At 51.1% G+C, this 12,042-nt stretch overlaps 1 non-coding gene across 1 annotated transcript; it reads left to right on the top strand.

Moving 5' to 3' along the window:
- Positions 1-11,563: 11,563 nt before the first annotated feature.
- LOC130328554 (U2 spliceosomal RNA) lies at positions 11,564-11,753 on the top strand. Its single transcript, XR_008872502.1, has one exon. It is a non-coding gene; the product is annotated as a U2 spliceosomal RNA (small nuclear RNA).
- Positions 11,754-12,042: the final 289 nt, after the last annotated feature.

Below are 12,042 nucleotides of genomic sequence, written 5' to 3'. Positions count from 1 at the left end.
GGTGTCACTAACGTTGTTGATCCCGCAGGTGCGGCGGCTATGGACGATCCCTTGACGGTGGGGGAGCTGCTCTCTGCCGCTAAATCCTTTAAGCCCGGCAGGACCCCGGGCAGTGACGGTCTCCCAGCCGAGCTCTACGTAGCGCTGGGTGACCTGATCTGTCCGGACCTGTTGGAGGTGTACGAGGAGATGGTGGTGGGGGGCAGAATGCCTCCGTCGTTGAGGGAAGGGATGATCACGATCTTGTATAAGCGGAAGGGGGAGAGATGTGACCTGAAAAACTGGCGTCCCATCTCTCTCCTGAACGTGGACTACAAGATCCTCGCCAAGGTGCTGGCCAACAGGCTGAAACCTGTCATGGGGCAGATCGTCCATCCGGACCAGACCTGCAGCATTCCTGGCCGCAGGATTGCCGACAGCCTTGCCCTTGTGAGAGACACGGTCCATTACATCCAGGACCGCGGGGGCCGCGCCGCCCTGGTCAGCTTAGATCAGGAGAAGGCGTTCGACCGTGTCTCCCACGCATTCATGGACAGGGTTTTGCGCAGGCTGGGTCTGGGGAAGATGTTTTGCTCTTTTGTTAACGTTATGTATTTTGACATTTACAGCACGGTGTTGGTGAACGGCTGGAAGACTGACCCCTTTCCTATTCTTTCAGGGGTTAGACAAGGCTGCCCTCTTTCACCTCTCCTTTTTGTTTGTGTTATAGAGCTCTTCGCTGAGACTATCCGGCAGAATGGAGAGATCAGAGGGATCACCGCACCAGGACCAGATCGCCACGAGGTCAAGTGCTCGCTCTACATGGACGACGTGACCGTCTTCTGCGCTGACCAGCGTTCGGTGACTGCACTCGTCCAGACCTGCGAGGACTTCGGCAGAGCTTCGGGGGCAAAAGTCAACTGCGGGAAGTCGGAGGCCATGCTCTTCGGGGAATGGCACCTGGCTTCTTCCGCCCCCTTCCCCTTTACTATTAAGCCGGACTTCATTCAAATTCTTGGAGTCTGGTTCGGGAAGGAAGGAGCGGCCCTTAAGTCTTGGCAAGACCGACTAGGAAGGATAAACTCGAAGATCGGACTGTGGAGCTCCAGAAAGCTCACGATGGAAGGCAAGGCACTTGTCCTGCGGAGTGAAGTTTTGCCTGTGCTCCAATATACCGCACAGGCCTGGCCTCCCCATACCACCGTTTGCAAGGCCATCACCCGGACAGTGTTTGGCTTCGTCTGGGGCAAAATGGACAGAGTCAAGAGGACCGTGATGTACAAGGAACCCCGCAAGGGTGGGAAGGGAATACCCGACATCCCCGCTCTGCTGAGGGCCTCCTTTGCATGTGTCACGGTGCAGCGGACTCTTGTAGAAAAGACTGGCTCAGCGGGCAGGTCCATGTCTCGCTTGCTTCTCATGCCCCTCTGGAGACAGCTGGGCTGGGACAAGTGGGACAGCTCCATCCCTTACAACTGGAACACTCCCTGGTTCTATGGGGATGTTGTCCGGTTTGTGAGGGAGCACCAGCTGGAAGGACTGAAACCAGACCTATGGAAGCCAAAGACAATCCACAAGCTCATCCGAGCTAAGGACTCGACCGAGCTGGTTCCGGGACTCCCCGCAGCCACTGCAGAGACAGTTTGGAACAATGTGGCCTCAAAGCGGCTTACCAATGGACACAAGGACTTGTCGTGGATGGCCGTCATGGGAGGTCTCTCTCTCAGGTCATTCATGCATGCCCGCAACCTGTGCAAGACCCGGTACTGCCCCCGTTGCCCCTACGTGGAGGAAACATCTTTCCACGTGTTTTGGCAGTGCCCCTTTGCACAGGGTCTGTTGGACGCCCTAGAACAGGAACTCAGAGACTCAGTGCCCAGGAGCTGCCTATCGTACCATTCGGTGCTTTACGGCCTGTTCCCTGGGACCCACGACGTGGAGGCCATCCAGGAGGCCTGGCGCCTTATGAACTGTTTTAAGGACGCAGTGTGGCTTGCCAGGAACCGCCTCGTGATCAACAGGGAAAACATGTCCGTCCGGGACTGCCGCAGGTTCATCAAGAACCTGCTTAGAGACTATTCCATCTTGGACAGCTCGGCCGTTGATGAGGAAGAAGAGGAGTGAAGACCCCTCTCCTTCTCCCATGTCTCCCTGAAGATACAGCCCAACAGTTTGGCCCTGTGATCCGCCCCCTCCCTACCCCCACATAGTCGCCCACACCCCTACCCCGATCACAGATTGTATTATTTGGTTTTTGTTTGATCTCTTGTGCCTTTATATTGCAGGATTGAGCTGAATGTTAGAGTAGCATGGTGTGCGATGTATAGCTTAGGGAACCTTTGCTGTGTATTGTACTATCATGCTTTGTGTGACTGTAATTTATTGTACGACTTGTAATGACTGAACGGAAAATAAAGCTCTTTCAATCAAAAAAAAAAAAAAAGATCAAGTGTAGTACCTGGCAGGGGAGATACCATGATCGCTACGGTCTGAAGAACTCCAAGCATTGTGGTAGAGATTTTGCGTAGTACGATTGCAGTACTTTTCGTTCTTATTAGAACCGCATTTCTCTAGAGCATACCACCTGAAGATCGTCTCCTGCCTGCCTCGGAACATCTGAAGAAGGAGAAGATCTTGAAGACTGCAGCTCCGGAAGAAGCCGACGAAGAACCTGGAAGAAGGGAATCGGCGGTGAATTCCGGAACAGCGGCGAAGAGGAAGGCGGCGCAGAATCTTTTCGAAGAAACTCGCTGCCTCTGGAGAAGGATTTGCATAGCTCCTCCCACCGGGACCGGATCTGCATAGCTCCTCCCACCCGGGAAAGAAGACTTTGCGAAGCCTCTCTCCACAAGCAAGCAAGGAAGCGGAAAAGAGCCTGCTGGAAGAAGCCATGGCCTCAACCAGCAAGTCCACCCAGGAGGCTGCAGGGCAAGGCCTGGAGGTCCAGCCCCAACCACAGCAAGCTTCAACCTCCACCACGGCAAGGCAGAAGGGCGGCAGAATTCCTAACCTGGAAGCTGGAGCCCTGGATGAGGCAGACTGTTGCCTTGAAGCTCAAGCCCGTGGACGGAAGGGTGCCGGACATGTCCCACGACGTGTTCTGCAAGAAGATGCTGGCGGATCAAGGCTTCCCCACGGCTGACACCCTGGGAATAGCAACCTTCTTTTCGGGAATCTTCTACATCACCTTTGCCACCATTGGGACCTGTAGAAGATACTGGGAGGTGGTGAAAGCGGCGAGTCCCGAATCCCCTTTCTCTCGCTTTGTGGGCAACTGCCTTATTCAAAGAGAGGAGAGGCGGGTGACGGTCTCAATGCGGAACCCACACACCCCAGACACGGACATCTCGACCTTCCTGAAGCGCTTCTGCACCGTGGTGAGGGAGCCCACCCGCATCCTGAACTCACTCGGATACTGGACCTGCAAGTGGTCTGTGGTCGTCAGACTCAACAAGAACCCTGCTTCTCCAGACGGACTACAGCACCTGCCAACGACATTTTCCTTGGGCAACTCCACAGGACTTATCTTCTACCCGGACATGCCGCAGACCTGCAGGAGATGTGGCAAGATGGGCCACGAGGGCAAGGACTGTACGGAGGATGCCTGCAGGTATTGCCGTGTGACAGGTCACACGACCAAGGACTGCCCCAAGAGCAAGACCTGCAACCTCTGCGGACAGGCAGCCCACAGCTACAAGGACTGCCCCCAGAGGGAGAGAACATGGGCATCTGTGGCAGCGAGAGCACCGAAGCCAGCCCCAGCTCCGGAGCCAACACCACGGATGGCCAAGCCGACCAAGGAGGGTAAGAAGGCGAAAGCCACCACCCCTGCCCCGTCCCGCCCCTCCGCTGCCCCTCCCGCCCCATCCCCTGCCCCTCCCGCCCCATCTTCTGCCCCATCCCGCCCCACCCCCACCCCTGCCCCATCCCGTCCCACCCCTGCCCCATCCCGTCCCACCCCTGCCCCTCCTCCCCCATCCCGTCCCACCCCTGCCCCTCCTACCCCATCCCGTCCCACCCCTGCCCCTCCTGCCCCATCCCGCCCCACCCCTGCCCCCCGTACCCCACCCCGGCCCACCCTGCCCCGTCCTCCCCTGCCCGGCCCACCCCTGCCCCGTCCTCCCCTGCCTGGCCCACCCCTGCCCCGTCCTCCCCTGCCCGGGCACTCTCTCCTGCCCCCCGCCCCACCCAGCCTCCTTTCTCTCCTGGCCCAGCAGCACCTAACCCCCCACCAGCTGCTGGTGCCCGCCCTTCGGAGGACTTTCCTGTGCTTCCTCCCCCAGGTACCATACAGAGGAAGAGGAAAGGAAGGGACAACGTATCAGAAGAGTCCCACAAAAGAAAGATAATCGAGACCTGCGAGACCCCTCAAGCTTCAGATGAGGAGGAGGAGATGGAGCAGGTCTGCGAGAGCCTTGAAGCTTCAGAAGGAGAGGAGGTGATGGAGCAGGCCCAAGTGGAGCAGGTCCAAGCAGAGCCAGTCCAAGCTCAATCTATGGAGGAGCTGCTGCAGGACCCAGAGGTTAAGAAAATCCTGGACACTCCGTCCAACACGGTCTACGACGAGTTCTTGGAAGGGCGCTACGAGAAGCCACACGAGCCGACAGGCGCCAGAGAAGAGGACCCGTCCGACCAGACTGGTAACTAGTATCAGAACTAACCTCTCTTTTTATTCCCATGGCTGATCTCAACATCTTCTGCATTAATGTGAGGAGTATTAGAGCTTGGTTTAGATTTCAGTCTGTTCTTACGTTCTTAGATTCCCAGAGGTGTGATGTTTACATGTTGCAGGAATGTGCTTTGTCTGCTTCTAGGTCTTACAACCATCTGGCCAGGCAGTGGCCTCACGGCCCTTCCTACTGGTCTGGTGGGGGCGACAATAGGTCTGCGGGGGTGGCCATCCTGATCAGGGGAGGTAACTTTGCACTTGATTCCGTCCGGGAGCTCGTCTGTGGCAGACTTCTTGTCGCAGACGGTTCCTGGGCGGGTGAGCCCGTGCGGCTCATCAACGTGTATGCCTCCCCTGAGAGGGATGTCCGACTGGAGGTTCTCCAGGCCCTGCGGGCTGAACTCGCCACCACTAGGGCAGTAGTGTTGGGTGGTGACTTCAACTGCCCCATTGAGGTGGACGGGCGCAGTTCTGGCACATCCGCCAACCTGGACGTGACGTCTAAACTGCTGATTGAGATGGTGATGGAGGCATCCTTGCAGGACGTTGTCGGGTCCATCGGGAACGGCTCCGTAAACTATACGTGGAGCCGCCCCGATGGCTCGCTCCGTTCTCGGATAGACTTCATCTTCACTTCGAGAGCAGTCAGAAAGGTGTCGTACTCTATGGTCCCCTGCTTCTTCTCTGACCACAGGGCCATTCGATTCCGGGGGACTCTGGGCCATGGATTCCCACCTGGCCCAGGCTCCTGGAAGTTGAATTGTGCCCTGTTGGAGCAGAGGGAGGTCATGGAGGAACTTAGGGATGCGTACCTTGTATGGCGAAATGACAAATGTCTGTTCAAGTGCATCAGCGATTGGTGGGAATATGTTAAAGTCGAATTCCGTTGTTTCTTTCAGGCAAAAGGCAGACAACAGGCGTGTGCGAAGAAGTGGGACTTGAGGAAACTGCAGCGCGAGCTGCGGTCCCTGCAGGACCTGCTCCAGTGTGGCTGGGACGTCAGGGAGGAGCTGGAGGAGACCAAAAAGAGCTTGAAAAGGCACTTTGAGGAGGAATCCAAGCGAATCGTCTTTCGTTCCAAGGTGGAGAACCTGGAGAAGGGTGAGAAATGTAACTCTTTCTTTTTCAGGAAGCTCCATGCCGGCCACACGCCCCTGACTGAGCTACGAGATGAGACCGGACACATGAGGAGCAGCAAGGAGGAAGTGATGGGGGTCGTCCACGACTTCTACAGCAACCTCTACGCCCCCAAGTCATCCGACCCCGAAGCCGCCGAGAGGTTCCTGTCAGGTGTCACTAACGTTGTTGATCCCGCAGGTGCAGTGGCTATGGACGATCCCTTGACGGTGGGGGAGCTGCTCTCTGCCGCTAAATCCTTTAAGCCCGGCAGGACCCCGGGCAGTGACGGTCTCCCGGCCGAGCTCTACGTAGCGCTGGGTGACCTGATCTGTCCGGACCTGTTGGAGGTGTACGAGGAGATGGTGGTGGGGGGCAGAATGCCTCCGTCGTTGAGGGAAGGGATGATCACGATCTTGTGTAAGCGGAAGGGGGAGAGATGTGACCTGAAAAACTGGCGTCCCATCTCTCTCCTGAATGTGGACTACAAGATCCTCGCCAAGGTGCTGGCCAACAGGCTGAAACCTGTCATGGGGCAGATCGTCCATCCGGACCAGACCTGCAGCATTCCTGGCCGCAGGATTGCCGACAGCCTTGCCCTTGTGAGAGACACGGTCCATTACATCCAGGACCGCGGGGGCCGCGCCGCCCTGGTCAGCTTAGATCAGGAGAAGGCGTTCGACCGTGTCTCCCACGCATTCATGGACAGGGTTTTGCGCAGGCTGGGTCTGGGGAAGATGTTTTGCTCTTTTGTTAACGTTATGTATTTTGACATTTACAGCACGGTGTTGGTGAACGGCTGGAAGACTGACCCCTTTTCTATTCTTTCAGGGGTTAGACAAGGCTGCCCTCTTTCACCTCTCCTTTTTGTTTGTGTTATAGAGCTCTTCGCTGAGACTATCCGGCAGAATGGAGAGATCAGAGGGATCACCGCACCAGGACCAGATCGCCACGAGGTCAAGTGCTCGCTCTACATGGACGACGTGACCGTCTTCTGCGCTGACCAGCGTTCGGTGACTGCACTCGTCCAGACCTGCGAGGACTTCGGCAGAGCTTCGGGGGCAAAAGTCAACTGCGGGAAGTCGGAGGCCATGCTCTTCGGGGAATGGCACCTGGCTTCTTCCGCCCCCTTCCCCTTTACTATTAAGCCGGACTTCATTCAAATTCTTGGAGTCTGGTTCGGGAAGGAAGGAGCGGCCCTTAAGTCTTGGCAAGACCGACTAGGAAGGATAAACTCGAAGATCGGACTGTGGAGCTCCAGAAAGCTCACGATGGAAGGCAAGGCACTTGTCCTGCGGAGTGAAGTTTTGCCTGTGCTCCAATATACCGCACAGGCCTGGCCTCCCCATACCACCGTTTGCAAGGCCATCACCCGGACAGTGTTTGGCTTCGTCTGGGGCAAAATGGACAGAGTCAAGAGGACCGTGATGTACAAGGAACCCCGCAAGGGTGGGAAGGGAATACCCGACATCCCCGCTCTGCTGAGGGCCTCCTTTGCATGTGTCACGGTGCAGCGGACTCTTGTAGAAAAGACTGGCTCAGCGGGCAGGTCCATGTCTCGCTTGCTTCTCATGCCCCTCTGGAGACAGCTGGGCTGGGACAAGTGGGACAGCTCCATCCCTTACAACTGGAACACTCCCTGGTTCTATGGGGATGTTGTCCGGTTTGTGAGGGAGCACCAGCTGGAAGGACTGAAACCAGACCTATGGAAGCCAAAGACAATCCACAAGCTCATCCGAGCTAAGGACTTGACCGAGCTGGTTCCGGGACTCCCCGCAGCCACTGCAGAGACAGTTTGGAACAATGTGGCCTCAAAGCGGCTTACCAATGGACACAAGGACTTGTCGTGGATGGCCGTCATGGGAGGTCTCTCTCTCAGGTCATTCATGCATGCCCGCAACCTGTGCAAGACCCGGTACTGCCCCCGCTGCCCCTACGTGGAGGAAACATCTTTCCACGTGTTTTGGCAGTGCCCCTTTGCACAGGGTCTATTGGACGCCCTAGAACATGAACTCAGAGACTCAGTGCCCAGGAGCTGCCTATCGTACCATTCGGTGCTTTACGGCCTGTTCCCTGGGACCCACGACGTGGAGGCCATCCAGGAGGCCTGGCGCCTTATGAACTGTTTTAAGGACGCAGTGTGGCTTGCCAGGAACCGCCTCGTGATCAACAGGGAAAACATGTCCGTCCGGGACTGCCGCAGGTTCATCAAGAACCTGCTTAGAGACTATTCCATCTTGGACAGCTCGGCCGTTGATGAGGAAGAAGAGGAGTGAAGACCCCTCTCCTTCTCCCATGTCTCCCTGAAGATACAGCCCAACAGTTTGGCCCTGTGATCCGCCCCTTCCCTACCCCCACATAGTCGCCCACACCCCTACCCCGATCACAGATTGTATTATTTGGTTTTTGTTTGATCTCTTGTGCTTTTCTATTGCAGGATTGAGCTGAATGTTAGAGTAGCATGGTGTGCGATGTATAGCTTAGGGAACCTTTGCTGTGTATTGTACTATCATGCTTTGTGTGACTGTAATTTATTGTACGACTTGTAATGACTGAACGGAAAATAAAGCTCTTTCAATCAAAAATTGCTGTGGAAAGCTATGTGGTGATTGAATCTGGCAGGTGTATTTCTGCTGTATTAAGTTATAAAAATGTGAAATTTCGTTTGATTAATGTTTATGCTCCTGCATGTAAAAATGAAAGAAAAAATTTGTTTGATAAGTTAAAGTTTTATGTTCAGGGCAAGATGCCTGTTATTTTAGTTGGAGATATGAATGTTGATTTAACAAAAAAAGCTTTTGATGTATCTGGTAGAAAATTATTTGAGTTAGTCTCTGATTTTAGGTTAAGGGATATCCAAGAGTTATGTAATATTAATCCTAATTTATGTACATATCATGCAGATAGAGGTAATTTTCACTCTAAGTTAGATTATTGTTTTTTGTCTGAGAGTTTGAATGCTTTAAGTTACAGACAGAGGTCTGTTTGTTATTCGGACCATGATTCCTTGCTGTGTGAGATTGATGTGGGTCAGAGTGCTGTGTATGGGAGAGGCTTGTGGAAAATGAATATTAAACATTTAGATAGTGTGGATGTGAGAGATCAGTATGAATGTATGTATAAGAAGTGGTGTGGAAAGAAAGGTTTGATAACATTATTTTGTGGTGGGAATGGGCTAAAAAGAAAACAAAGTCCTTTTTTAAGTCCTTTGGATACAAAGTCGCTGCTCTTAAGAGGGAGCAATATGTGAAGTTGAATGCGCGTTTGTCCTATTTGTGTAGGTTGAGAGATTGTGGGGTGGATGTTTAGGATGATATTGTGAGCACTAAGAGGGAGATTAATAATTTTGTGTTGGAAAAGGGTAGGAGTATCATGTATAGGGCCAAGTTAGATAAATTGGAAAAAAGTTTTTTCTAAAAAACCTGTTATTGATATGATTGTGAGAGAGGATGGTAGGGAAGTGACTGGTGATGGTGTGAGTGAGGAAATTGCATGCTTTTATGAGGAGCTGTATGGAGAGAAGTGGAGAGATGAGAATTTGGAGAGTGAGGTATTGAGTGTGTTGGATGGGAAGCTTGGAGAAGCTGAGCAGGCTTTTGTTATGCGTAAGATTTCAAGTGAAGAAGTATGGGATGTAGTGCAGAAAATGTCAGCAAATAAGACTCCAGGTGAAGATGGTTTGCCTGTGGAATTTTATCGTTTTTTGTGGAATGTGGTGGGTAAGGATGTTGTTGCAGTGTGTCAGTTTATGTGGGAGAATATGGAAATTGCGGAGAGTATGCGTGGTGGTGTGGTAGTATTAATTCCAAAAAAAGGGAATTTAAAAAATTTAAAGAATTGGCGTCCAATTACGTTACTTAACTGCGATTATAAGATCTATGCAAAAATTATTGCTAATCGAATGAGGGATGTTGTTGAATGTGTGGTTGGTTATGATCAGTTTTGTGCTGTGCCTGGACGTCGTATACATGAGAGTTTGTGTCTGTTGAGAGATTGTTTGTGGGATTGTAAGAGTAGAAAACAAAATGCTTATTTGTTGTCACTTGATTTTGAAAAGGCGTATGATAGGTTGTCTCATAATTTTTTGTTCAGGGTATTGTTGCGAATGGGGTTTCCGAGTGATTTTGTGTGGAGAGTTAGGAGTTTGTATGATAGAATATATAGTAGGATGCTCGTTAATGGATGTGTGGGGAGAAGAGTGAATGTTTTTTCAGGAGTAAGGCAGGGGTGCCCGCTCTCGCCAGTAGCGTTTATATGCACGATTGAGCCTCTGTTATGTCTGATTAGGAGGGATAAGATAGTGAGAGGTGTTCATATTCCTGGTAGCAATGGTAGGGAGTTTAAAGTGAATGCTTATATGGATGATGTATGTGTCCTGTGTGATTCTGAGTGTGCTGTGAGGAGAGTGAGGCTTTTGGTTTCAATTTTCTGTGGTGCGTCTGCTTTTAAAGTGAATTGGTTAAAGAGCGAATGTAAATGCTTTGGTGAAGGTGGGTTAAGTAGTGATGTTGGGGTGAATGTAGTGGAGGGAGCTATTAAAGTATTGGGGATTAAGTTTAGTAAGGACTTGGATGGAAAGGAGAGTTGGGATGATGCAAAAAAGAAGGTAGAGATGCGTTTGAATTTTTGGAGTATGAGAAGTCTTTCTTTTATTGGAAAAATTGTGGTTATTAAAAATGTTGTTTTACCAATTTTTCTGTATGTTGCTATGATTTTTCCTCCGCAGTATATGTGTTTAAGGAGTCTGAATCGGGTTTTGTTTGTCTTTTTCTGGGGGTCTAAAGTAGAAAGATTAAGGAGAGAAGTGGTGATTAAAAATTGGCGGAAGGGTGGGATAAGTTTTCCAAATCTGGAGGTTTATTTTGGAGTGAATATTTTAGTTTTCATACTGGTCATTATTGAAGGAGATAAGAAGATGTCTTGTATGACTAAGTTTCTTGCTGGAAGACTGTTTGTTAGGCTGAAGTGGTGTAAGAGGGATCTGAGTAGGCCTGTTGCTTTTGAGGTTCCTAAGTGGTATGAGTGGGTTGTGAGGTTTTTGGAGAAATTTGAGTTGATAGAAGAAGAGATGAGTGTGTTGAAGAATAAACGTTTGGTGATGAGAATGATTGAGAGTAAAGAGGTTGTATGTAATATTAATTCTGTGAGGGGAGCGGATGTGGAGAAAGTTTGGAAGAAAGTAAGGATGGATGGTATGTCTAATAAGCAAAAGGAGATTGTGTGGCAAAGTCTACATGGTGTGTTGCCTGTGAGAGAGTTTCAGAAAGCAAGGGGTTTGGTGAGATGTGATGTGTGTCCTAGAGTGGGTTGTAATGGTTTTGAAAGTGTTATTCATCTCTTTTGGAATTGTAAGTATGCTCGTGAGGTTGTTAGAAGGCTTGGTCCTTTATGCAAGGAATTGACAGGTATGGAGTTTTTGTCTTTTGAGATGATGATGTTTGGGCTTTGTGTAAGTGGAGGTCAGAATGAAAGAGTGTTGTGGTTATTGTTGTCGTGTATTAAGGAAGTCTTGTGGGATGTGAGGAATGTTTATGTGTTTTTGAGGAAAGAAGTGAGTGTTAATAATAGTGTGCGAATGGTGTTAGGCAAACTGTATTTGTGTTATTTATGGGATTCTAAGAGGGGTGGGATTGATGCGGAAGGCATTTGGAAATCGAAAAAATGGATTCATCTTGTTGATTTATCTTGATTGTTTTTTTTGTCTGTTTGATTGATAAATAAAGTTTCCCAATGATGAGAGGGTTGTGTGTTACAGAAAGTTTGTAATGCCAGTTTGAAAGTATTGCTTGGAGTACTTTCATCCCCTACCTGAGGGATAAAAAAAAAAAAAAAAAAATCTGTTCTTATCAGTTTAATATCTGATACGTCCCCTATCTGGGGACCATATATTAAATGGATTTTTGAGAACGGGGGCCGATTTGGAAGCTTGCTTCCGTCGCCCTATGCATTGACCCGATATGGCAGTATCTTCGGGTATAGTGCACCACCCCCTTACAGGGTTAAAAAGAAAGATTCCTACTTTCATTGCTACCTGCTTGCTGGCTAGCCAGCTAGCCAGCCCTGTGGGCCTTGCTGCTGCTGCAGCCAAAAAACAAAAGGTGGTGCTGCTGCTGCTGCTGCTTCTGCTTCTGCTTGTGTCTGGCCGCTGTTGGAGCGTCCAGGCACAGGACTTCTGCTGCTGCTGACTAAATGGCCTCCTTAATTGGATCATCTGAGCAGCCAGCACACCTGTGCAGGTAGGGCATGACATGATAGGCAGCTGCCTTATAGCGGGTGGG

This window comes from Hyla sarda, unplaced genomic scaffold (assembly GCF_029499605.1).
Source record: "Hyla sarda isolate aHylSar1 unplaced genomic scaffold, aHylSar1.hap1 scaffold_31, whole genome shotgun sequence".
In the NCBI taxonomy this organism is placed as follows: domain Eukaryota; kingdom Metazoa; phylum Chordata; class Amphibia; order Anura; family Hylidae; genus Hyla; species Hyla sarda.
The sequence above is the reverse complement of the archived record's forward strand: the minus strand, read 5'-3'. Positions and strand labels throughout refer to the sequence as shown.